Source organism: Centrocercus urophasianus, unplaced genomic scaffold, assembly GCF_019232065.1.
Source record: "Centrocercus urophasianus isolate 14NV4802_14NV808 unplaced genomic scaffold, USGS_Curo_1.0 seq_19, whole genome shotgun sequence".
NCBI lineage: Eukaryota > Metazoa > Chordata > Aves > Galliformes > Phasianidae > Centrocercus > Centrocercus urophasianus.
Genome location: NW_024884744.1, coordinates 11,692,036 through 11,720,014, shown reverse-complemented (window position 1 = coordinate 11,720,014; position 27,979 = coordinate 11,692,036). Strand labels below are relative to the sequence as shown.

The 27,979-nt window shown below is 38.1% G+C and overlaps 1 long non-coding RNA gene across 2 annotated transcripts in view; it reads right to left on the bottom strand.

The window, feature by feature from the left end:
* LOC122161555 overlaps nt 1-25,438 on the bottom strand; it is a 118,676-nt gene extending 93,238 nt beyond the window's left edge. For both annotated transcript variants that reach the window (XR_006169206.1, XR_006169207.1), the window contains exons 1-4: nt 25,326-25,438; nt 17,805-17,973; nt 12,290-12,448; nt 10,788-10,870 (exon numbers count right to left, since the gene is read on the bottom strand). This is a non-coding gene — a long non-coding RNA (uncharacterized LOC122161555). The remainder of the gene's footprint in view (nt 1-10,787; nt 10,871-12,289; nt 12,449-17,804; nt 17,974-25,325) is intronic.
* Between the last annotated feature and the right edge of the window lie 2,541 nt (nt 25,439-27,979).

The following is a 27,979-nucleotide window of genomic DNA, read 5'->3' as shown; positions in this document are numbered from 1 at the left end:
CTATCAGCCACTGGTCAGTCAGCATAAGCTGAAGTGAAGAGCTGTATCACCTTACTTTACTAAATCCATGGCCTCCACAGTGTTTAATTGTGGTTTTGAATGGCTCAAAACCAAATACAGTCTGATCTGTTTTGCTGAGCAATGACTGTCAGCTAACTTACCCTTTTGCAACCATGTACAAACAAAATCTCTAAATGAGTATGAGAAAGAGCAAAAGAAAAGATAAATGCAAATATTTTAAAAGTGTTAGCATTAATCATATGGGGACAATATTTAGCAGAGATGGAAAGTACGGTTAAATTGAGAAAAAACATCTGATACGTGCTGTATGCAAATTCTTTGATGTCTGGACACCTCATTGCTTGGAACGGCTTAAAAGATCTGAAAGAACAGACTGAAGACCAAAAAACATGTCACAAGTTAAAGTTCTGTATGATCCAAAAACTGTACTGGATGATTTAATAAGAAAGTGTAATTTCTAGTAATTTTTTTTCTTGGAAATGATTCATTGCTTTTGGTAAAAAGCTGGCTCCATACAGAGAATTACCTGTCCTGCCTCAGATACTTTTTTCCATATGATTAGAAAATGTATCCAAAAAATCTTAAAAAAAAATATCCTCCCCTTCAGATGCTGAACACCAGTATACGAATTGCAATACTTGGGGATTGTAACTTCTGCAGTAATGACAGGAAATACCCTAGCACCTATTGTCTAAGCACTTCTATTGACTAGTCAGGGCAAAATTAGAATCAGGAGCTTTTACATTGCTCTATAATTGGCCTGAGTAAAATCTAATAACAAATTCACAGTGTAGTCGGAACTCATCTGTTGTTTGCACTTCCTACTTCACAGATGAGACAGTCTCAAAAGACAGAGTAGGCTGAAGACTGGTTGGACAACTCTATAAGTGAAGTCTCAAGACTCTTGTCATTCTAGCTGTCTAAATTACTTAAACAGGACTCAGAGGGATTTAAAGGGGAGAAACGACATGACAAACAATTATATTCTAACACACTATTTATAACAATGCCCTTTCAGATTATTGTTCCACTCAGACTGACACATTACTGTAATCCCAGGGATGAATCAAGGGACTTAGAGTTAGATCATGCACAGCTTGTAGGCATAAAAAAATACGAATAAAGAACTGACATTCAGGAAATATAGAGCGACTCAAGGATAAATTCTGCTGGGATGAGCTTAATTTATCAATGTCAATAACAACGGTGAACACATCGCAAGAATACATGCATATTAATTGAAAATAACTCAGATTAAATCACTGCAGTTTGACATTTTGAGATAGGCACTTTATCTTTTCAAGAAAGAGAGCACTATAAAATCTTTAATCTGAAAACACATCTTAATTGCATGTTATCACCTCCTAATTGCTTCTATATTATATTAAACATTTTGCTAATTACTAGCCTGATCATGGTGTAAATAGCTTGAGGCTAGAGCTCATAACCAGCTGAAGACAACTGGGCACAATGAGGGCCACAAAGAAGTTTATCACTTCGGTGTATTATCACGGACTTCCATCATTATCAGTGTCTATCACTCTTTATCTCTGCTTCCCTTGTGAGATAAAGAAGAGAGGCAATAATGTAGATCAGAGGTTGAGCTGCATTTGAGTTAATCCATCTATTTCTAGCTCTAGATTTCTAATATTCCCTGGAGACAGAAGTTGTCTGCCTACTGCTGTCACTAATCTACTGCTTGAACACTGAGGCCAGAATGCTATTTGCTGTACCACAACACTGGGTAATGGAGATGCTCCTGGACAGCTGGAGGTGCACACTGCATCTGAAACCAAAGGACATGGATGAAATGTGTTGCTGTGAGCAATCTACCTGTTTAGTTTCAGAGCCTGAGTAATACACAGATGATGCATAAGGAGCATCTGAGGCAGCAGTTTGAGAATTCATCAGGAATGACAATTATTTATGCTTAGGCAATAAAAATGCTCATACAGAACTGCCAGGTGACCTAACAGTGCAGGCAGCCATTTGGGCAGCAACTAATAATTTGACCATAGTAATAATTTAGATAATTACTGTTACCTGAAATGAGCAGACCCAAAGATCATTTTTAGGGTTTGTTTGTTTTTTTTTTTCCTTTGAAAGGAAAACAATTTTATCCAACATCATATTCAGGAATGAAGTAACTCTGTGGGTTACAAACTGCATGGTAAAATAGAGCCTTACAAAATATGATTTGCATTTGCCAAAGAGAAAAAAAACAAAAAACAACAACATTAAGAGGAAATCATTTGGCCAGCACATAAGTAAAATAGCTTTTCTTCCTTTAGCAGAACATAAGTTTAGTGAATGCAAAGAGGAGGTGGCAATACGTGGCCCATGAATTCTGCTCTATTTAAAATTGGGCTTTCACCACAGCTAGTTTGTCAGGGCTGTAAGATGCCAGGGGCCCAAATTTGTCTCTGCTAATAACAGCTTACTTTTTTATCCTTTGCACTGTAGCAGCAGCAAGGGATCCATGCCTGAAAAATAACTCACAACTTCTTTCACTGAGCAGAAAGTTTACAAGCCAGGCAGAAAGAAAACAGACTGCAAATGAGGGAATATGAAAGACAGATGAGTTTAGGCCTGAGTTACCAGATGCCAAAACAAAGAGTTCTCAGCTCTAAACTGTTTTTCTCACTCAAGACCACACCTTATGGAATGGCATGCAGTTAACTGGTCAGAAAGTAATGCACAAATCTGAAGAATCCTTCCCACCTTCTCTCCACAAGGCTTACTACTCAGCCCTCAGAGTGGGGGCACAGATCCCACCGCAGCCCTCCCACGATCCTCTCACACCTCCCAAACTCTACTCTGGGTCTTTTGTTCCACAACATGCTTCTCCATGGGCTACACTGCTCTCTCGCTATCTAGATTACTGAGATATGAACCCGTGCTCTATCAGAGCAGTCATAAAATAAGTTAGACAAGTATAGTTAATACATTATAAGTGAGTGCTAACCCTGGTCCTGCATGCTGCCCATCGATGCCCATCTCCCCTGAGGCTGCTGTGGCACTGTGCTGTGACATCGTGCTGTCCCGTCTGTACGGTGCTCCCTCCAGTGACACAAGCTGCAGTGACACTGACAGGAATTGGGGGCTGTGAAAGACTGTGTGTCAAAGCTTCACAAACTGGGCTTCCTGTCAACATTTCTTGGCTGCGAGCACACAGTGGAATGAAATACAGCACAGCTAACCTGAAGGAAGCAATGATGCACAGCTGTTTTATTGCCTGGTACAGGTAAGACATTTTTAGGGAATATTTTCTGCCTTTTAATGAGCCCACAACAGAAGGCTCTGAATTTATCTCGGCTGCCAGAATCCTCTCACTCTTTCAGGTTCTTATTATCTTTCTCTGTTTCTTTCTCTCTTTGTTTCTAGTTTGTGCCTGCTTAGAGTACCTTAAGCTCCTTTCTTCAGCTCCTAAGCAGTCCTTACAGGTGTCTGTGCTCTCCCCAAGAATTCCCTAATTTGCCTTCTTTACTTTCACTTAAGGTTATGAGAAGCCTGCACTGTATTCTTGCCTGTCTTTGTATCCAAAGCAAGGAGAGGAAGACACTTCCTGGCGGAAGAAATGCTCTGCCCTGGGAGGTTGCCCCTGTCCTTACAAGCCATTTTAAGAACACCTTATATTGAAACACAGAGTGTACACTGCTTAAAGTCTGTACCACACAACACTGAACTTTCCCAAGGGCTCATTTCTGTGGTTGAATTTCATACCCATGCTACACGTGAATTTTATGATATTTGCTTGTTTGCATTTTCTCCACTGTCTTCACATATTTTATCTCCACAGCTACTAATTCTTGATATAAATGATGATAAGCAGTAAAGTATGGTCCATTAACTTGATTTTTAAAAGTATCTAAAATTTACGCAGTGATTTAAATAATAATATAAATTATATTAAGTATGTGCAGCAGCAGAGGGTACGGCCTCCTAAACAGAATGAATTTCTCCTTGGAGAGCACTGATTAGTTCATTTTTCCTAATGAATCTTTTGTTATAGTCAGAAGTTCCTTTTTTCCCCCTCACTGTCTCACTTATGAAGCATGCATATGTATATATGTATGTTCCATTTATATATTTGATAGCTAGATTAAGTGATATCCTACTTCACCTCCAGAAAGGGCACAGCACTTCTTAAGGAGGAAGCTGCATTTCTTAGGTCAGAGAAACTGAGGCCAAGTCATCCCATCCACAGATTCTCCACCTGCTCAATCTTTGGGTCAACTATCTCCAAACATGTAATCCATTGCTAAAATACTGCCTAGAGAAAAGTGGATGGACAGTGCTGCTTCTCTCAGTGAAATTTATTGTTGAAGCCAATTGGAAGGCATGTCCATTCAGACACTCCATCAAAAAGAAGCAGCAGATGGCTTTGTACTGCTTTCTTGAGCATCTAAGAATGCACCTCTGCTTCTGTTCTCCCCTCATTCTGCATATTCATACCATTCTTCCCTAGGGCAGGGAGGAGAGAGAAGTTCCCTCATTCACTCACATGTGCTTTACCTCTCATAGAAGCCAGGCTGCCATCTGATCTAATGAACTTTGAAACAAACTCCCTTTAAGATAACTTTCTTTTACCTGCAGTGATGTTCCTTTGGTGGTTGTTTACCATCACCCAGGTCATTTAGGCTACAGTTTAAAATGCATCGTGACTGTTGTTTTTTTCCTCTAGAAATATCAATGTATGTGGTACTTTTCAATAAGTGGACATTAATTCACACTAAATTACAGTGGGATTCCCATGAAATTACATATTTCATCCACATGAATACTGAAAGAAATCATTATGATTAATGGTATAATTTATATGTGCATGTTGATGAAAGAATCTTAATCTAGAGTAAATTAGTACAGATTTATGTACTAATAATTTTGCTGTGCTCTAAGGTCCAGATGAAAACCAACTAAGTGATGTTGTATTGACAGCCAGTTCATATTAACATATCTTAAAGGGATAGTATAAAGGTATCAAATAAACAATTTCTAACCCATATTAACTTCATTTTAGCCTTTTTTTTTTTTCCCCTTCAGAATCCATAATTAATATACTGCTAGGAATAAAGTTTCATCCTTTTCATCTTCACATATGTGCCAAGGAATCAAGGTAGATAAGATGAATGGAAATATTTTATCATAAAATAACTGACTTTTAATAGAGGAAAGTAAAGTAAAGGACCTGTTCCATCCATGTTTGTCTGAGCATGAAGACCGTGTGGCTTTGTGTGGGGATGAGGAATTTGATGTCTCACCAAAGCTCACAGCACCCCAGCTTACCAGGACAGCCGTGGCAGTCCCCTATGCTTGTCTGGACTACCCATCATGTTGTTGACTGCTGTGCCATACCCACAGCCCTAATCAGCTGTATCCCATGCACGTAGTGTGCTCCTGACTCAAATGAGGGACATGGTTTAGTGGCTATGATAGAGAAGGGTTGATGGTTGGACCACATGATGGTCCTAGTGATCCTTTCCAACCTCAACGATTCTACAATTCTATGATTAAGCAATCTTTATTGCTTAATGCAGCTAATAGAGCTGTAGCATCTGGGGAACTTACGGCCCATGAACTGAATTTACATGCAGGAAAATACCAGCAGAAGCAACTTTCTCATTGCCAATATTGTTAAGTGCTTATTTCTAACACTGACGCACAACTAAGGCTGAGGGTAGTGTGGCTGAACAGGCCATGTACCAGTGCCAAGCAGTCACCTTGTGCAGTTAAAAATGCTGGCTGGTGGTAAACATGTGAGGTACAGTGCATTACTTAATATTCTGAAGAGAGGATTGTGAATCATTTTACATTAATTACTAAAGCAAATGTTTATAAAATGCATCTCAGTGTATAATCACCAGCTGATCTTACCTCTGCAATCCTTACAGGAAATAGAAAGTGGAACATAGGTTAAATCCTATGCCGATTCCTTCTTAAAAAAGAGGATAAATTGCTGACCTGGCAAAACTTGCAATAATCTTTTCCCACAGTGCTCTTTGTACATTATTCTTTTCAAATATTTTTAAAAGAAATAGTCTAATTTAGTCAAAATAGTCTTAGGATTTTGCAGCAAGTTACTTTATCAATTTATAAAAACTTGGATAGGACCCCTCCCCCAAATGGTTACAGTCCCCCAAAATTGCAATTTCCTTGAAGAAAACTCCCTGAGCTCTGTGACTGAGTCTGTGGTGATGTAAGACAAGAGCAGCAGTACTACTGTACTTCAGTAAATTAATCAAAAATGTCTTCCTCTTCATCTCCCCTTTCAAATTAGATATTTTAACGTTTTGCTGCTGGGACATATTTTTTTTCTGTAGCACAAAGCTGAATATAAGAGGTTTGAAATTTCATACAATCTGAGATACATTATCTCGTAACAAATCCTGTTGGAGGATTAACTCTCTTCTAAAGGGAACCCAGTGTCAGTTTGCAAAAGGAGAAATGACTGATGGCAACATTATTAATGACAAGCAGCTAATTTCTATGCAGTTTTACCTAGCTACTACTTACGGAACCTGCAGCCACCACTATACATTATGCAGAATACCTAACTAATTTTCAAAATCCTTGCTTAAAACTTAATTCAAGGGAAAGACCTCTTGATCTCACAAAAGGCATTATTGCCGGAGATTAAACTGCTTGATGCTATGTATTGTTCTAGCTGTAGTCAAGAGGGAATATTAATTGAGATGTTCCACGGATTACAGTGTGTATTCCACAGTGGTTCACATGTTTCCTGGTGGTCTTTCCAACAGGAATAGCACAAATGAGGGGAATAAGACGGATCATTTTGAACCTTAGTTGTTAAGCCATTGTTCTGTTGTGCACAAAAGGTAATGCTTGGTTGATTTGCTTTATTTCTGAACTGTTCTGATTTTTTCCCTGTGCACCTAATCTCCACCACTTCCTCTGTGAGTCATCAGCAGCTGGACCCAGTGAAACCACAGGAATTGGCTCCTGGTAAAGAGCTCTAATGGTGCTATTACTTAAGTTCAATTCTCTTTAAGCCTGGTAAAGAAGCATCATGAGTCATATGGTACAGACAAGAGTTCTTTTGCATTTGCTTCCTTAGGAAAATCAAAACCTATGCTTTGCTTTTTTTGAAATGATTAAAATCAGTGTCTCCTGTGCCTATCTCTCTGCACGGCCTTTGCAACAAAGATGAAATGTCATTTTCCTTTGAATTTCTCATTACTTTTTCCTTGCACTTACCTGCTGTACAGCCTTTTTAAAAAACAAGTTCTTAAAAATAAAACAAAACAAAAAATCACTGTCATTTAGCTCTTCCCCTTCTGCTCATTTTCACTGCGCAGAAGTGCAATGTGATTCACACCTCTGATTCAGCTGATTTGATTAGTCGTTGCTGCCATACACCTGCTGCTGTCACGGTAGTAGCCTGTATTTGTGGCATAAGTTCCTGCTGCTGTCAGAACAGGTGGATATTGTATAGTAGATTGAAAAGAATGGTTTGAATGGCAATTGTTCTCCATCTCTACTTACACAAATCCAGGACAAGTTGGGTCCATCAAATTAGTCTCTCCTGATTTGCCTGCAGTTACTAGGATGGTCACGTATCTTATTTAAGCTAAGGCCAGATTTTCAACTGCAGATAAGAATAACCTTACCAGATGAGATTTATAGTAAGATGGTTGTTCACAACCTCTGTTCGTGGCTTATTCTTGGGCTTTTCTATACTAGACAATTTGAAGACTTCAGAGAGCTCTAGGGGATCTCTTTGACTCTTGGTAGGATTTCCTTTCCTCTCCTTCAATTAAAACAAGTCATCCTTAACATTTAAAAATGGTCCTTATTAAAAGAATTTCTCATTGTTATTATCCTCTCAGAACAGCATTTTGCCTTCTGATGAAGTCCTGCATGCTGGTTGTAGGAGCCTCACTGAATTGTAATGCAGTGCTGCACAGGGACTGATACTCTGTGACAGCGTATAACGCTGGACAGCAGAAAAAGAAAAGGAATAAAGGAAAAGAAAAAGAAAAGAAAGCAAGCAGGGGAAAAAGGGAAAAAAATAGGGAAAAAGGAAAAAATGAAAAAAAATAAAAAGGAAAAAGAAAAAAGGATGAATGAAAACAAAGGGAGTTTATTGTTCAGCTTATTGAGCAGAGTAAACTATATAGCAGTTGAGAAAGATACTCCTGCAAAGCAGAGGGAGCCTTCTTTCCATATAGATCTTTCATAGATCTACTCTGAAATCTTAAACTTTCTGAGTTGAATGTATTTCAGTGAAATACTGAATGACAGAGCAAGTAACATTCAACTGGTAGGAAGAACTGGAGAAACCAAATACAGATAATTTGAAGCCTCCTAAAGAGAGGTAAGATGAAACTGTAGTCTCTAAATTGGATCCTTTATTTATTAGCACAGTCGTATTTAAATGGATTATGAGCTCCAACACAGGCATTCCCAAGTTGCACTCCACATACCACAAGTGGTACGCAAGTGTCTGCAATGTGACTTGTGACCCCTTGTAGAGCTGCAGGCTGAGGCTGCTGTCACCACTGTTGCTGATGGCAGTGCTTGGCAAGGGAAAGTTTGAAAATCATCATAGTCTTAACAGATGAACAGTTTTCCCTTTCATGCAAGACATTTATTTCAGGAAACAGAGTGCCTCATCTATAGCGGCTCATCTATAGCACACACAGTATTCCTCCAGTTTGAACAGACCCAAATGTTTTGGGGTCTCTATGCTATAAATGCAACCTAAATACCATCTTACCACCAGTGCCAAAATTTAGAATTGATTACTGCTGCCTAAATAAAGATACTGCTATTTCTCTTGATGTACTTTTCCAGCTAGCTATTAAATCAGTGGCAGACTGTAAATCATGATTGTGCGGTAGGGTTCTAATGTACACTTTTTTGAGTATGCACAACTGAGCAGTTGTGCTACAGAAGTATTTGTTTTTCCAAAGGCAAGGAAAAACATAAATTGATAACATTTTTAATGGACTACAATTCTGTAATTTGGAATTATCCTCAAAGTTCTGTGGATTTTGTATCTATTTCAAATGAATATTTGATTAAAGTATCTCTCTGTGCAATCCTTAGAATGATTAATTTGGTACTTTTATTCAGCTTTTACCTTTCATCTTGATGGCACACATTAGTGATTTAAAAATTTTCCAACTTTCAGGTCCATACAGAAGAAAAGGCAGAAGCAGAGCTGTCAGTTTTAGTCCAATTCTAACAGATGCATTTGTTTTACAGTAGAAGCTGGTTTCACATTCTTAAGAATATTGTAAACAATTTGCAGCTGCTTGATTTTTTATGCCATCATAAATATTCATGACAATTCTCCAAGATCTACAAATATAAGGTGACCTTAGACAAAACCAAAAAAAAAAAAAAAATCAGACTCAGGCAGTATAGAGCACAAGTCATCAGTTTTTCACCTTTCTCAGAATTACACAGACAGCTGCAAAACCTGTGCTCAACATCACATGCAGGGCTTCTGGCAAATGGTTTTCCACTTTAACCAAAACCAATAAAAAAGCCACTGCGCTAAGACTGTGCTAGTGGAGAGTCTGGTAACGTGGTTTTGGCATGTAATGCAATGGTCCTGCAAGACCTTGCTGGGGGTGTGATCAATAGCTCCGAATATGACTTTTAATCACTTCAGTACACATTTGTTGGTTTCTACCAGCACAGTTTTCTGGCATTAAGAACAGAAAGGAAAGTGTCTGCTGGGAAGTGGAGAGAAAAGTGAAAAAGAAAAGTGGAAGACACAGCTGACAAAGCTAGCTGCTCTGTTTGCATGCATGTTAATTGTTCAGCAAATAACACTAAATTGTGGAAAAATATATTACATTGTGTGGTATTTTATTACATGACATTACTGTATTATCCCAAATGTATGCAACAAACAGGTACCTTTTGCTTGCCCTTCAGCAAAGTTTTCTCTGCTTTTTGTTTCTCCCTGCAATTTTCTCCTTCAGTATTTCCACACACTATCTATAACGGGTATGTTTGTGTTTCAGGTTTTAAAACCAATAAAAGACTGTATGTGGAGACAGTAATTGCATCAGTAGCACCAGCCAGTCAGATAAGCCAGGGATGGGAAGGCAGGGGGTCCTGACTAATATGAGAAGATGTAAGAAAAGACTTGAGAAGGTGAAGTAATTCCACTCAGGAAGATGCAGGACTTTGAGGGAGTTGATCTTCAGTGGCATAAATTGCTTAAAATGATGCTGAATTACACCAGCTTGCCTTAAACATTTGGGTCATCTGATATGTAATTCAAGCACGGCCTACGTGACCTAGATTTCTAATGACACAGCTCAGCAAATAACGACTAAAATGACACATTAGTGACAAAAAATAAGATTTGTCCCCAAACTCATAGAACACACTTTCTACTAAAGCACTCCATCCACAACACACATTTTTCCTGGGGTAGTTACAAGGTATAAATAAATTACAGGTAATATTTTCATAAGTACACATATGATTTAGAACTCCATGCCCCATTTTTTAAATTGAAGGAAAATGTTTAAAGTGATTTCAAAGGGACTGAGGTGATGAAGCACTATGGAAAAAAAAATCCGACTGGGCTCCTCTTATATTCAGTGTCTGACCATAAATGCTCAGATGTCCCTTTGAAGGTCAGGGAGATCTAATATACTGAGCATCCCAGCTTCTTTCAGAACTGCGAATTAGACTCTGAAATGACATAAGTATTTTGAAAATGGAATCTAGCAAAATCTTGTGGATAGGTTGGTTTTAGTAAGGGTATCTGAAAGACTTACCTCTAAGGTTTAACAGCTTTAGGATGCGTTGTAAAAAAACACGTATTCATCCATGTACCCCAGAATGTAAAGTGAGTGCACTCCTGTAAACAGGAAAAAAAAAAAAAAGTAAATTGATCATTTTTAGCATTTATTACCATATTACCAAGAAATCTGAAAGGAAATGCAAGAGAAATTGAAATACTTCCAAAATAAACCCCCCGTACTTAGCAGCATCAATGCCATCTTACTGCAGCTTCACATTTACAGCCCTAGGAATTTTCACATACATAACTGTAGTGTTTTCTCTTGATTTCATTTGATAATATCTCAGACTGTTTTAATAGAAATATACTGATGCTAATGTCAAGTATTTTCAAAAATTTCACCCCAACTAAACAAATGAAGAATGGTCTCCTAAGAAGAGCTGTAACAATGACAATTATTTTGATGTATTTTGGTTTTGGTGGTTTTTTTTTTTTCTGATGTGAAGTTCTTTAAGATAATGCAGTGACATGTGTTGTACACATCCAACTAATTGTTCATGTTTATAGGATACAATCTTCCAATATGAAAGCTGTAATTTTTCTCTTCCTCTCTGTGGCTTTAACACAATTTGTCTTAACACCTATGAGACCTGAAAAACTACTCAGTAAATTAAGAAAACAATTTCTAAAACTGAACAATCATTTTCAGAGCCAAATTTTTAACTGTGGCTATGGGAATCCACTGTGACACTGACTAGGATCCAGGAAGCAAAATTCTTGTAAGAAAGCATTCATTGTTGATGTGAAAGTAAGGCCTGATCTTCCGTGGAAATATTGGTCAGGTCAATTTTACACAGCTTACTTACACATGCTCAAGGTGGACATTATTTTTTAATGCTTACTTTACCATATGCATGCAATAGGAAACACTTGACCATGCATGCAGTTAACAGGAAACAATGCTTACATACTGTTACGATTGTTTTTCCCCTCAAAGCACCTACAACATACTTTCATGAAAACTACTTTTGGAAACAGAAAAACTGTGCACAGAGTAATTATATTATATTTTTTTTTTCCATTTCCAAGCCTGATTCTTAGCAAGTCACATCCTTTTTGCATTTTGCAGAAATGATATGTCATTAGGAAACTTAACTCTCGGTTACGTGGGCATGTCATGTTACAGTACATTAGAAAACATGATGTGCTGACATAACCATGCATGACCATTATCCAAAAGACACGTTAAATCCTGGCAGTTCAGTCAGAGGCACATTTGGTTCTCAGTACACATATTTGGCATATATTATAATCTAATCATGCGAAATGTAAAAGATAGAGAAAACAACACAAAGGAAGTAGTGCAGTCGTGAAGGCAAATCCTTCGTTCAGCATTCATCCAAATTCGCATCTTAGTCTCTCCTTGTACTGCACGTGCAGAGTATTCGGTCCCTGATTATTTATGCAAACAAATATCAAACAAATACAAATAATTATATTTGAACACTAGAAGAAAATAAAATCACCTTTCATTACCTCCATAGTTGTTAGCGTCGACCTTTGAATTTTATTCTTTCTCGACTCTCAGTGTGCATTAACATCTGGGACTCATCACGCCGTCCGGCGTTTCAACAAAGATGATGTCACCGGTGCCAAATACTTTGACAAACATGGCTACTGCATAAATCTAAAGAACTGAAACACCAGACAAATTATGTTTACGATTAGAGACAAAAAAGAATTATTTGTATCATGAGTTTAAGTATGTTGAACAGGCTTTCTTTACAGAGGGAAGACATTGACTCAAATCTATAAAAGCTGCGAGAGTTTGGAAAAGCTTTTGATCTTCCATTGTTTGTTACAACCTTGGGGAAGGTTAAGTTAACCTTTGAACAAACATTCCTACTGGCTTCCAGTTCACTCCAACAAAGTCACTCAGTAGTGAACTAAATTGAATTTAAACTGCTCTTCGATCAAGGATTGCTTTATTTAACTCAAAAGGGAATTTTTCAGTTCAATACTGACCAATCCTACCAAAAGTTCATAAAAGTAGTGTGACTGTACCAGCGAAAGATGCAGGAGACTCACAAAGAGGCAGATTTATCAAGTGGAACTGCACCACAAGTTTTGCATTTCTTCGCTACCAAAGAAAACTTTAAGCTACAGTTACAGGAATTGTGATCAGCAGTTTGTCCAATAAAAGTGTAAAAAAACCCACCACCACCAAAAAATTAAAGGCACAGAACCACCAGGTCTTATTATCAGGCCTAAAAATCAGCACTGCAGTGATTCCAGTGTGTAATAATTGCACAGAGAACTTCTGTGACACGGTCACTAATTCACATTACAGCCACCTTAATCAAGTAACAACCCAAACAATTGGTGGCAACATGGGATGTACTTGCCAAGAAACATCTCTCTAAAAATGCGTATAGTTATCTTAGCCAAGACTTTTCATGATCTGTTTAGAAAGCAAAATATGCCGCAGAGAAAGATGCATTTTAGCTAATATATAAAAGCAGAAGTGAAATTGCAAATTACATGCAAAATTGCAAAAAAAAACAAAACAAAACAAAAAAAAAAACAAAAAAAAAAACAAATTACAACATAGCAGAGGTGTGTGATAGAGATTTGAATCTTTTAATTACATTGCTAATAAAGTTTGAATAACTTAAACATTACTATTTATTATTCCAAACAGACGTCATGTTCAAATATTAAGCTAAAATATGATTAACTCAGTTTTCAGCTGGCTCCAAGAGCATTCATCTGCAGTTGATATTGGTGAATACTTTCACACCAGCAACTATTACTTTCAGCCCTCGGGTACAACATCTTGCACTCAGAAGTAGCAGGAATACATCGGTATTTTTCCCCACACATGGGAATATTACCCTTTATAGAAGTACAATATATCCTTATGCTTAGCTGTGCCAGTATTCCCTTTTGCTTTCTACCACATGCCTTAGTTTCAAATCTCTATGATTAAACTAAGAGAAGGGGGAGTTTTATAAGACAGAATAATGCTGCTGAACATGCAGTCAATTAACTGAAACATAGAGATGGATATTTTTTGAAAGCTCCTTACAGGCTCTAGACAAACACAGTGAGATAACAATGGCAAATTGTTTGACTTACTAATTGTAACCAAATGTATGCCATTCTATCAAAACATTCTCAGGAGAGTATGTTTCAAGGAGACAAAGTATGGACTCAGTTACTTTAGTTTTTTTTGTTTTTTTTTTAAAGCTGTGTTCTAACGGAAAACATTTTAGTATGCAAAATCCCTCTCCTTGTAAAATACAATAAAGATAAGTCAAAATTTAAACCTGATTTTAATGCATAATACCAAAGTGATATATGGTGCAAAATACAGCAAAGTTTAGTGGTGAGAAATGAAAAAATGCAGCCAAAATAGAAAGGTTTTTCTTATGTAAAGCAACTGAGAGAATGGCAATGGACAGATAAAGGCAAATACTTTTTCATCAAGACATACTTTAACCTTAAAATATAAAATATAATATAAAGGGAGCTAACAAATAGTCAAAGCACTTGCTTATTCTCAAAATGCGGACTGCAATGCTGTAATGTTGAAAAAAAACAGTTAATTAAAAAAAAAAAAAACAAACCCTCAAGTATAGCAATGGATCCATTCTTAAGACTTAGTTTAGTAACACCTTCAAGTACATTCCTATCCAAACTTCACAGAAGTGCACTGTGCTTATACAAATAGGCTGAAATCAAGAAACATAAGGATAAATGCAATTATTTTGTCAGATCTGAACTTAGTTTTATTCAAATAGATAGTAAGGATTAGATTAATTTCAGCTTCACAGAGTCAATAAGTGAATGGAAAAGAATATGCTGCCACAGGGCCTGAACTAGGAAGTGCTAAGCACACAACTGTGAGGAATTTCAGCTACAATGCTGCGATAATTCTTTCCTGGCATTTCTGAGAATTCCCACAATAAATACAACATAAGAAAGCATTGTTCCATAGCAAATTTGTTTTCAGAATCAGAAAAGAACTCTCTAAAATAGATTTTTAGCAGAGAACCTGCAAAACATTTTCTCTCCAACTTGTTCTACAGAAACCTTATTTTATGGGAAACTTGGATAAAATTTCCAAAGTCCTGGAAAAATGCAGACAGACTGCAAGGTTATCAACTCATTTCTCATAACTCTCTATCAGTTCTGATATCCATCAACCAAAGTTGCAGGAAATGCTGCCGAAACCATTGGGAGAACTGGGATGTGAGGCTGGGATGGTGACTGACTAGATTACCAGCCTCAGGCAGGCAGGGATGCCACAATATTTGTTCTCATCATCTACATTTTCTTTCCTCTTTCTAGGAAGTGAACAGACTGTAAAATACGAACTATAGAAGTATGAAAAGAGATAAGAAACTTTCTTCCGGCCCTTTTATCCTCTAGAAATCTACCTATCAAGAGAAAACAGAAGAAAAATCAAAGCACATAAAAGTTTTAGCAGAAGAACAACCAGGCTGGGTGAGACCAAAGGTCTCTCAAGCAGAGTACTGCCTCCAGCAGCAGCCAGGGGCAGGAACATGAGAAGAGCAGAGGAACCCAGCTTATACTTGGAGATTTCTCTGCCTGGCTGCATCTTTCCCAACCACCACTACGCAGCATGCTTGAGTATTCCTTTGGCAGAGGTTGCTGTAGGCCAGTAGCGCTCTCACAGCCCTCTCTTTATGCTTACTAACCTGTCACCAGTATAGTAAGGGACAAAACGGAAATGGTTATCCATGAGAAGAAAGAATATGAGGAACTTCTTTGGAATAGCATTCACTGCACTATACTTGCCCAAGGACCAACACAGAGAAGTTTATAACTCCAGAGAAGGAACCACAATGCACCATGCAATTGCTCAGCCACCAAGGGTTGATCTAAAGGTTACCTAAGTTTAGCTGCACAGCCTCAAGGTATAACTAACTGCAATGTAGTTTTAATTATCATTATTTCAGTTGTGATTTTTAAAATCATTATTATTTTCATTTTACTTCTTTGTGATTAGAAGGCTACTGAGTCGTTGATCCTGCAGAAACATAGGCAGATGCAATTTGTATACTTAGTGATATGCACATCAGCCTGTTCAAAGCACAACACACAAAGACATAGTAACAGGAACAAATTCATAGTTAAGGGCATGACCTTCCAAAGAGAAAGATACCTAACAGCATTGTTTCCACAAATTTCTTTCAAATTTCGTAAAAGAAAATCAACAACCAATGTAAGCCAGCCCTATAGCTCCTTTAACAAGTTTCATTGGATCTATAGTTCTAGTGATATAAGCAAAAGAAAAAGAAACAAGTGGTGGAAATATCAGAGGGAAGAAAAGTGATTTTAAAATTTCCACTGGCAGTGGAAATAAATTTACACTATAAAACAATAAATTTAATAATCAACTGTCTAAAATGGCTTTTTAGTTTCCTGCAGACTTTTTTTCAATATGTGTTATTTTCACTTCTTAGCAGCCTGATGTTTCAGACTTTCCATCTCAATAGAGTCATACGGGGCTCATAGTTTCAAATGATTTTATGTACACCTAAGTAACTGGACGTTTGTTGCTATGTTCCAGATACAATTTAGAAGAGAAAGTAACTACCACATTAAAAAAAAAAAAAAAAAAAAAAAAAAAAAAAAAAAAAAGTGAAGTTTTGGCAAGGGCAACTTAGCAGTTCAGAAACAAACTACTTTCAGGGTATACTAATAGAAATACAACTGATAAAAAAAAAAAATCTACATTTTCTTAGGTTGAATTCTTCCGTGCCTCCCGTAATTACAATGCCTGTGTTAGAATTAGCAAGCAATCTGAAATTATTAAGACAAATTACTACATCCTTGTGCCTTTATTATTCCCAATTTTATTACTATGTAAGTGATTCCACTGCATTCATTGAAATTAATTGGAGTTATTAGCCAGTATGAGTGCAAATGGCTGAACTGGGCCCAATACAGCCACACAACATAGATGTTTAACAGTTGCTCTAAACTTTCCCTTTCTTCGCCAAACTTCGGCTGTTCTATTTCATTGCATTTCCTTGAGATAGTTGATAGGAATGAGATAGAGAATTTTCCGGCTGGAATCTCCTTCTAGATAGTGATCAATAGAAGTCTTCCAGATGTAATTTATGTCATTAATACAGCCAGTTACAGTTAATCAGCTTAAGGTTCCTTACAGTTCTTTTTCAACAAACTATATTCCGACTTTCAGGCTATGCCTGCAAAACATTAGGTGTAATTTTCTCTCTTCCTTTTCTGCTTTCCCCTCCTCCATGCTTCTGCTATGTTTTGCCACCCTTTTGGAAAGAGATTCTCTCCTTTTACTTGTTATTTTCCCTTTATGTATATCCTTGCCTTCAGACAGAACTTTAGAATCTAGCTTTCATTTTGAAATTAAAATGCAATTGAATAAATGAAGCAAGAATTGAAATGCCTTGACAACATCTTCAGATGTTTCTTTCTTTATTAAGGGGAAAAAATATTAATAAGAATCCTAGCCAGAAACTGCACTTTGATGCCTCTCTGTCTGATTTCCCAAGCTGTGCATGCGAGCAACTGCATCAACCGCTTTTTGCTTCCTGTTGTATTTTGGAACAGGTGAAATATTTCTCCTTTGCTACATGGACAGATTGGAATCACCTGTCAAGACCTGAAAAAGTGACATAGCTTGGAGCTGGGTTTCCCCAGGAATGCAATGCAGTGCTCTGTGAGTTCTAAGTGCTCTCTCTTAATAAAGCAGTCGAGTGCTACATACAGGATTCTGGATCTATTTTGCAGAGACTTCAGAAATGGCAAAGAGAAATGGTTTCAGCAGGAGATAATGGGCTTTATGAGTTTTCCCAAATTATTCCCCTTTTTAGTAGCCATCATCTTGTCGGGTGACATCTGGAATGATTAGAGGATGATATTTTAGACTGACAACTGTGCTGTCATTCACACTGTCAGTCAGCAAACATCCAGGTTGCCCAGGGTTACAAAGCTAGTTTATGCCTTTGTCCTGCAGTATTTAGTGCTGCTGATTCTTTACCTTGATTTCAGCTGAAGCGGTTCTGACAGCCCAGCGCCAGAGGCAGGCGGAGAGCTCTGGTGACGGTGGGAGTCCCGTGGTGCCTTTGTGTGCGATGCTGTTAGTGATTCTGTAGTAGTCCATAAGACAGGACATAACCTGGAGTATTGGGGTGGGTCTGGGTCCTCTGCTTTCAAAAAATAGAAGACCAATGTTTAAACATCACCCTGGAAACACATCTAATTATTTTAGGCTTAAGTATCTGAGTAGGAGCTTTCTTAAACCACTCAGTTATCTGCAGAAATACTATCCTAAAGAAGACCAAAAATAAAGCCAGTCCAAAACAGCAAGTGGGTCTCAGAAGATGAAAGCACAGGCCCTATGCTTTTGCAGCACACAAAAGCACTCTTACCAAATCACCAGCAAGATTAACAGTGGTCCAACAGAACGCTGCTCAACTGCTCCTTGGTGAACAGTCCAAATGCCTTCCCACTTGGTGCCTCTGTGCACACCTCCCTGACAAAAACAAGTGCCTCTGACTTAAATGTTTCAGTTTGGGAACTCAGCTTTGGACTCCAAAATCCAGATTTTCTAAGTATCAGATATATCAGATCAGCTCTGCGAGCACATGCCCACTCTGATATTCAACATCCAGAACACTTCCATCAGGAACACAAGAACAGAAGCACCAAAGACAGCTTCCCTGAAACTTCGTTTCTCTTTACCTCAGTGTTTCCTTCTGTTAACACAAGAATAATAACTTTTCTTACATGCATATTGAGCAAAAGGGATGCTCACAAAATCTAATAGTTGATAACTAATAAGCTAACTGATAAACTAAGATAACAAATGACTAAAGTCCAGTTTTCTATCAGCTGTCAAGTAAGGAATTTGCTATTTTTGGTTCCAGAGAGGTAACGGTGTGAGACATCCTAGAGCACTTCAAAACTCACAGTATATGTCTGTGACATCTCCCTTCTCCATGCAGACTTACAGCATTGTCCTCAGAAAACATAAAATTCAAGAGTGTGCTCAAAACAAATTTGCTTAAAAATTCAATAAAAGTGCCTTAAAACACAATCAGAAGTTGCATATCCCCAAGACGAGAAACTCTTTCAGTAATGTTTTTAGCTAATGTTTTTGAAGCATATAAAAAGTAATAAAACTTCATAAACAAGTTGGAGAAAAGGGATGATTTTTTTGCCTACTGAATGTACACAAGATCATAATGCCCCAACTTGGGCATTATCCAGCTCCTGCATGCTTCATTCCTGTTGCTCTACTGGAGGATGCTTACAAAGTAAAGCAGTAGAGAAGCTGAAACTGGAACAGAACAAACAAATTTTTGTGGACATGTGTGGACATGACATTAGAACAGAGAAAAAGCTGTTTGAAGCATGTTTTGATAGCATTGTTCTGGAGTTCACTCTTCTAAGGAGCAACAGGAAAGCAAATAAATCACTATAATTTATTTATACTAACTTTTAAAATAGTTCGCCATGATTCTTCTTGAGTAGTATCTTGTAGAACTGGTTGTTAAGTATAAATTAAAACTATTCAAGAGGTAATACTTGTAAAGCAATTTTGCATCCACAGATGAATGCCGCTGTATAATATGAACATTGACATATTTGACAAGGCAACAGAGTTAAGTGTGATACAGAGTCAGACTAAAGATTTTTTTCTTGTCTGAAAAGCCCTTGTTTTGTTACTAATATTAGAGCTACAGAGGCCTATTTGACAAAAAGCATCTCCTAATTTGAGAACTGTAGCTTTTAAGCTCCATAGTAGCAGCTATTTACCTGGTTGGCTCACTCTTCACAAAATGTGCCCATTAAGCTCAAGGTATAAAGCCAAAAAAAAAAAAAAAAAAAAAAAAAAGAAGAAAGAAAGAAAGAAAGAAACAGCCACTCCACTGAGCATGACTGAACAAGTGACTGTGCCGGTATGTGTTTGATAAGAGACAGTAGAGGAAAAGGAGATAAACCTCGGGGCGTCAGACAGGAGTTTATATATTCCATTTAGAACAATAGGAAATGCTATTACTGACTTCATTGGGAATAACTCATAGGAGCACAAATTGTCTATGGTTGCAGGTATTTGGAGGATTTTCCTTTAGGCAAGCTTTATGATATATATACACATATACATATAGAACCCCAGCTTATGTCAAGAGAATTTATGCAGGCATTCTCAACTGAGAGTAAATTTTAGCTCTTTTCTTGTTCACTGATGTTACACAAGCATTTTCCTGGCTTGGCAGGGCTAAATTAAATTGGGCAACATTCTGTGTGTGTTTGATGTCTGCTAAATGAAGTGAGCTTCCAATTCGTCATATTTACTCAAGCTCACTCAACTCTAGTAAAAATTAAAATGTTCCAGTTAATTTAACAAGATAATTTAGCTCTCTCAAATCTTTCTTGCTCAACATTTGTTGCTGTTTAGAAGTGGGGGGTATGTGCTGCCATGTAATTCTTTGGACAGCTCTGAGGACTTAACAGTTAACAGTAGAGATTTTAGGTGCTGGTCTCACACTGTGTTCAATCTCAGACAAGTCCCCAATTGAGGGGAGAAGTATTCATTATTTAAAGAAAAGGGGTCACTCAAAAAGCCACAGAATACTTGGGAAAAAAATCAGGGTGGCTATACCTTAGCAGAGCTGATAAGAAATAAACTATCTCATTGAATAACCTGAATGCAAACAGAAAGTAGCAAAGGGCTCTGAGAACCAAAATAATCCAAGTATCCACATATAATGCTATTCATGCTCGATATCTGGAAATTAGAAGTGTCCATTGATGAATGTCTGAGTTGATCTTGCAACTCTCTTCCATCAGTCCAGAGAAGGAAGCCGAAACACCATGCAGCACTGCCAGAGAAAGTTCAGGTTGGATACTAGAAGAAAGTTATTCTCAGAAAGAGTGGTGGTGCACTGGCACAGGCTGCCCAGGGAGGTGGTGGAGTCACTGTTCCTGGAGGTATTCAAGAACTGTGGAGATGTGGCACTCAGGGATGTGGTTAGAAAGCAGTATTGGATGGTAGGACTGGATGAACTTAGAGCTTTTTTCCAAACTTAATGATTCAATGGTTAGTTGTACACATTGAGCTAAAGCCCACTGAAGTTAATACTTACTGCAATGAATCCAGAGGAGTAATTTAAGATGGGTCATATCTGTAACGTAGAAGTTTAATCACAAGAGCTTGCAATGCTGTCTCTCTGCAAACTGACTTCACTGGATGCTGCCTGTGAACTTGAGCATTGAACAGACAAGAAGGTGTAGTAACTACCAAATTCAGAAACCCCATTACTACCAGGGGGTTCGTCATGCATCTGCTGCCTATGTGCTCAAATATCCAGTGTACCAGATTGTAAACAATACTGAAAAATCTATTATGCTATTTATTTGAGGCTACTCTGAGGGGTAGAATGTGGATTGTTTTTACTGGCTGGCTGTACTGACTCAAAGACAGGTGCTGGTGGTTCTGCTGTGCAAATCATAAGACACCTCAAATATCTCAAAGGTAAAGGCCTAGGAGGATTTCTAGGGACAAAATGGACAAAGCAGTGTATTGTTCATAGCCTTTCTTCTCCCCAGATTCCTAACAGAACTGAACGCTTAAGCAAAACTCTTACACATCTCAAATACAGGTGCCTTAACACACTCTACTTTCAGTCTTACTGCAATTTCCTGTGAGACAGTGGAAGACAATCACATTTTGATAAGAATTCATTAAGCATCCTAGCAGCCTGGCAATATTCAGTATGCCCTGAAGAATGTGCAGACAGGTGAACTGCAAAAAGCTAGCACACAAATGCAGAGCAATTTAAACAGAATGGTGCTGGGGACTTGAATAAAATTACAGCTACATGCCGCTCTTGCTGTAGAATCAAAAGCAATGCAGAGTGCACCTGGATTCGTTATGCAAACCTTGGCATAGGTTTGTCAAAAGGTTTGCAAACCTATTGGCAAAACAGGGAAAAGCTTTGGAATTTAAAACAAAAACAGAAGCTGCTAAATACCTCCAGCAATCAGGGATGACTATGGCTCACCCTTGGAGAAATGTAAGCTAGATGTGTGATGAGGTACCATTGTAACAAAAATATCCATGTTGTGTTTTTTTATTTTCCCAATGCTCTAAAATTTTTCCCCCCTCTAGTGAACTTTAGATTGTTTTCACTTCAAGTCCCTTCAGGGAGATGGATGACACGGACATCAATAATAATATCATTAAATTGAAAAAACAGCAAATATGATGCAAAAATGTGATAGTGAAAATAAAAGTATGAAATGACTTTAGAACGTTAAAACCATTTCAAGAATGCAGAAACATTTCTGATCACTTTCTTTCAAAAGGGATAATGCAGAGATAAAGGGGAGCTGATAAAAAAAATAATTACGCGTAGACAAGAACCTAGAAAAAAAATCCTCACCTGAAGAGAAGTTGAAAGCACAGGGTTATTTACATTAGAAAGGAGACACATAAGAAGGGCATGATCCAAGAATGAAAACTGAATAGCTGGGAAAGGTTAGGAGCTTCACCCAAGAACAAGGGATTTACTGAAATGAAAAGATGGCAAACGCAACAGTGATAAAGAGAAACTTATTATTTTGGTTTCATAATTAAACTATGGTAGGTGGATGACAGTGTTTTTTTCTGTTTTCCATCAAAGTGCCATGCAGTCAAAATGGAAGCAAAGTATTTATAACATTTACAAATGTATAAATCTAACAAACTTTTTCAGAGAAAGGAAAACACTTAATTTAAACCTTTTAGTGTTGATTCAAGTTCCTTTGCTGTGTATGGCAGATATTAGATAAGAAACACTCGAATGCTATCAAAATAAAGAGTTTTAATTATCATGAATTAACATATTACACACACACACACACACACACACACATAAATCTCAGGAATGCTTCAATGTCCCTGTTCATTGCAGGGACTAGATAACCTTCAAAAGTCTCTTCCACCTCTAAAGATTCTATAATAATTTTATTTTTGTATTTTATTTCATGCAGAACAGAAGTTCTAATTTCCAACTAACTGGAGCTCACCAATGCTGGATTTCTTTGAGAGCAACAATTTACCGCAATTAAACTTTTAAATAAAGAATACTCACACTAAATAGAAAGAATTAATATTTGGAGAGGATGTTAAATCATCAGCACTTATCCTAGCTTCAGGCACACCAACCTCCTTCCCAAGGCTGTGCATCGTGTTTATCATGGTGATGGGTTGATTGCTGGTCTAGATAATCTTAGTGGTCTTTTCCAGCATTAAAGGTTCTATGATTATAAAAGATAGTAAGGCTTCACACACTCTTCATAGTACCCAGCAGAGAACTCAGTGGGAGAAAGGATCTGGGTCTAAAATAATATTATCTGGATGAGGAGCTACGAGATACGGTTTAGTAGCTTGTGGTAAAAATGGTAATGGGAGGATGGTTGGACTAAATGGTCTTGAAGGTAATTTCCAGCCTTGTGATTCTATCTATGATTCTAAAGCAGCTCCCGGTGGTAGAGTTCCTACATTAGAGGTGTGGAGGGCTCAAGGCCAGCTCCCAGATACCCACAGCTGGCAGGAATTCCTGAGATCAGGATTTCAAGGTATCTTTTCTACCAACAGCAGGGCAAGGGCTTCCAGGAATGCTGCTGAAATCTCACAGCTCTCTTGTGCTGCAGGGGAGGAGGGAGTGGATATCAAAGGAATTTGGCAAAAAACTATCCTATCATAGCTGGCAAAGCAAATCTGGTAAGAAAAATGAAAGGATGAAACCAGAAAGTGTGGACAGTGCATTTTCAGCTTCTTTCAGGCTAAAAAGAAGCCCCCACAACATTGTTCATTCCCTATACTGGAGATGGGAAAAGCCCATGTGCACCAAGTTCACAGACTGAGCATTACTTGCAGCTCTTTCAGCTGATGAAAAATGCACATGAGGTTGATAAGACGACTCAGGGTTTTCTGTTGGGTGCTGCAGCATGAAGAGGTTGCCTTTCATACAGGACAGAAAGTCAAATTAAGTCCATGTAACTGTTCAAAATTCATTAGAATGACCTTAGTTAAGCTTTGCTTCCATGCACGCTATGGTATGTGATAATACAGCCTGGAGCAACAGCAGTAGTGGTGGTGGCACTTTCTGAAATATTTCCACTACTTGAAAGCTATTGGATTTGTTAAAATTTCTAAAAGGATTATAACAGGATGAATTGGGTTTTTCCTTTTACTTTCTCCAAGCCAGTATAATAATATTACACAGAGCTTTTCATCTTCAAAGATCTTTACAAATCTTAACAATTCACAGTAACTGAACAGTTATAAAAATATAATAAAACTCTTTTTTGCTATCTTGCTAATTTTTTCTTATTACTTGTAAGAATAAACTTTATAAAAACAATGACTTCTTTAACTGAACTGTTTTTTTTAAATGCAACATTAAACTCATTACGGTCATGCATCCCATACAATCATACATTGTAATACTACTACTAAAATATTTTCCAGCTCCATTATGTTCAAATAAATGACAATACTTTTCTCCTTGTAGCATAGTTATTTAATTGCTGTTTTATTATTTAAATCACAAGCAGAAACCATATTGAAACAAGCATTACCAAAGAAATCATCTTACCAAATATAACCACATCTAATATCTGCGGCAGATAAGAAATTGAGGAAGTAATTTTATTATTCCTCTTTTCCTTTCTGAGCAGCTGCTCTAATAATAGGTAGAATTTTCAGACAACTTTCAAGTCTCTGGTGTAAAACCAGATAATTTCTCCGTTTAACATTAAAGGTCTACACTTGCCAACCAGGGGCAAATGCCCTCTGTTCCTGCTCACTTTAATGGATGCTGAAGGCACCCACCAGCTGACAGGACTGACTCTTTCGGGCTTTACTTCACATTAAAAAAAAAAAAACGAAACACCTTATATAACACAGCTGCTTCTCAGTGCAAGGAAGGTATCAACATCCAGGCCCTGATGAACAGTTCTATGCACCTAAAGACTCGCAGGCACCTTTGCCCACTTATTCCCAACAGCACGTGGGAAGCTCAAAGGCTGCTCGCTTGCTCCTGGAGACCTTACCGATGCAAAATGTCTATTGAAGCTGAGCACTTTCTGCTCCCAGCATTATTATGAGTGTCCCAGTTTGAACAGTCTAATAATACTTAGCAACATGTCCTTTGAAGGCAGAGAAGGGGTCAGGCTTTTGATGGCCCTAAAACATTTCCTAACTGAGGCCTAATTCTGCATCCCTTTCTCACACTGAGTAGGGCTTAGCTGTCCCAATGATGTCAAAGAGAGAACTTGCACAAAATTGCCTCTGCAGAGGCAGAGGAAGGAAACATAAAAATTAAATTTACACATAGAACTGGCTGGGCATTAACATCACTCACTTATTCTTCCATTTGAGCTTCCTCCACAGTAAGAAAGCATTTCACATCATCAAATTGCCCTTCGCACACGGTTCCCAAAAAGTACCATGAATGTTTCATGAATGCTAAAATTCCTGCTCTAGACAGGGAAACTGAGGGAATACCTTTTCCACAGCAAGTGCCGTCAGTGCAAGAAGAAGATGAGCAAGACCTCCTAGCTTCTGCACCAGGACTGGTTTTGTAGTTCAGTGCAGACTGTGGAGTCTTTGGCATGGCTGAACTACATACCTAAAAAACAATAGAAAACAGGAGAGTGGCAGGCCATTAAACATTGAGGATTCTGCAAAGAAAAAGCCTCTAAGCCCCTCTTTTTTTTTTTTTTTTTTTTTCCTTCCCCTCACAGCATCTTTGCAGTATGTTTTTTCCCCCTGCCAACTGATTCCAATACTGAATACTAAAGCCTGGGTTCTGGCCTCCTGGTAGTAAGTAATTTGCAAGAGCCTGGTCACAGAGAGGTCAGAAAACCATGTAAATTGCTTGGATGGGAAAGCCGCTTTCACAGGAGGAAGCAGTAGGTGGTAGAGAGGCTCCCTGTCACAATTTTGCATTCCCCGGACATAGTGATATAGAAAGAGACAAGACAGCAACACTGTCTTCTCCCATCGGGCACCCTTTGGCTTCCCTCTGTGTCAGGAATGGAGCCCCAGCCTCTGGATGCACTGAAAATGGTAAAATTTGAGGGTGGTTTCTATCCTTTATAGCAGCAACTTCAACACAACTTTTCAGCTACAATGAAAGCAAATTTTTTGTAGCAGGCTGAATACGTTACAGTGAGTTTTACTGTACACAGTTACACATGTATAAGTTCTTCTGACCCTATCCCAGAGCAGGGATGAAACAGTCACCTTCCAGTACTGGACATGGCTTCTGTCTGGGATATTTACTGTAGTGTTTACGATTAGTTTCACTGATGAGTGCAGTTTGGCAATATGGAGAGAATGGAAACTTACAGAACACGCTAAAGGAGCTCTTACTTCCTCAGCCAGGGTTGCTCCCTTCCAGGTGCAGAACCAAACTGATGGGTTGATTTTGGAGACCTTGTTACAGACAAAGGTCCGCACTGAGCAGCAGCATTCCCTCATGCTTTTCACTTCTGAGTGACCCAAAAGGACAAGGACGCCGTTCCTATGGGCCACATCTCTCTCCCATGCCACACCACATGCTCTACATATGTTCACTCTGCAGACCTCTGGAGAAAACACTAGGTCAACAATAACGGGAAGTATTTCGCTAAGCAGTTGGTGCTGCCACAATGCAAACAACCTACCACCAAGTAAGACATGCAGCTTCCTTCCACATGTCGAACCAGCAGCTTTCTTTGTGTGTATTGTGAAATGAGTGCTCAGCTTTGCCAACTCCATTGTTCAGTTGCATCTCAAATCCTGCTGTTTGGTGTTGGAACTATAGCAATCTTACCAAATGAGATTACATTATTTTTTACTTCACAAGATATGAGATCGGGATATTTTACTACAAATCTCATTAAACAGACAATAAGCCATATAATATTTCAGTCAGCATTACACATCATGTTTCCATTCAAACACAAACGTTAGGAGCAAAAACAGTGTCAGTGCAATAAACACCATCAAATGTCCCTACTAGGGACATTTTTCAAGCAACCTTTGTACTAAACTCAACATAGCTGGTCTATGTTATTTAATTAATATCTAGGCACAAAGATCACCCTTTGCTTTTCTTTAATTTGAAAAAAAGAAAAGCCTTATTTTCAGGATTAACACAAATATAAAACGGAAAGACTGTGGAACATAAAGGCCATGGGTTGCATTTTGCACAGGATAGGTTCTGGTTGAATGAGATCTGGGATGTGTGCCAAATTAATAGAAAAAATCCTGTTCTTCCTCTCCAATAGCCACAATGTTCATTATTAAGAAAAGCATATGAACCACAGGATTTGATTTTAATAACACCAATGTCTTCATTAATCTGTACTTTCCATTTAGCCTCATTATTGAGTAAATGCTGAGTTAATGCAGCACTTATTATTGTTGGATTTTCCACGAAAAACCTCCTTTCCCCCTTCTTTTTCTTATTCATTCAAGGACTATCAGGTGTGTGTGTCATGTTTTTAAACAGGTCGTCTGCTGTCAATGGCTGTTTGCTTACCTCAGGTCTATGCAGCTTCTCCAGTAATGCGCTGTCTACAATGCAGACAGTAACAAAAAACCTGCAAAGGAACAAAACCCCGATGAAACCACTCCTAACTCAAAAACATATTTGTTTTGGTTCTGTTTAAAATGCTGTGATGTCAAGGAGCCTCTTACTATCACCTGCAACTGAGCTGATCTTTCCTGGATGCTCCATGTGGCCTCCTTCTAAATCAAGATTGCTGATGGCCAACATTGCTTTGTATCTGCTGAACAAATAGTGGCCTTTTGTCCAGCACAAGTTCCTAAACAAACTTAATCTCTCTAACACTGTGACAGATGACATTTAGATGTCCTTGTTACCCTTAAAATGAGTTTTATTGACAATCAGAGAACAAAAAGAAGGCTCAGATAAAGCCCAATGTTTTATAGGCTTGCTAACAACATCTTAGTTCTTAGTGCAGAGGGTGTAGAGAAAGCCTGGAGTTGCCCCCATTTTCCCCTGCTTTGCTATATCACCATGACAACAGATATAGAAATCACTTAGTGACTCCTAGAAAGAAAACACAGTGACACAGTACCCCTTGTATGGCGAATCAAACTAAAGCCTTCATTCAAATGGCTATTCAGCTTGGGCATTCATGTAGAGG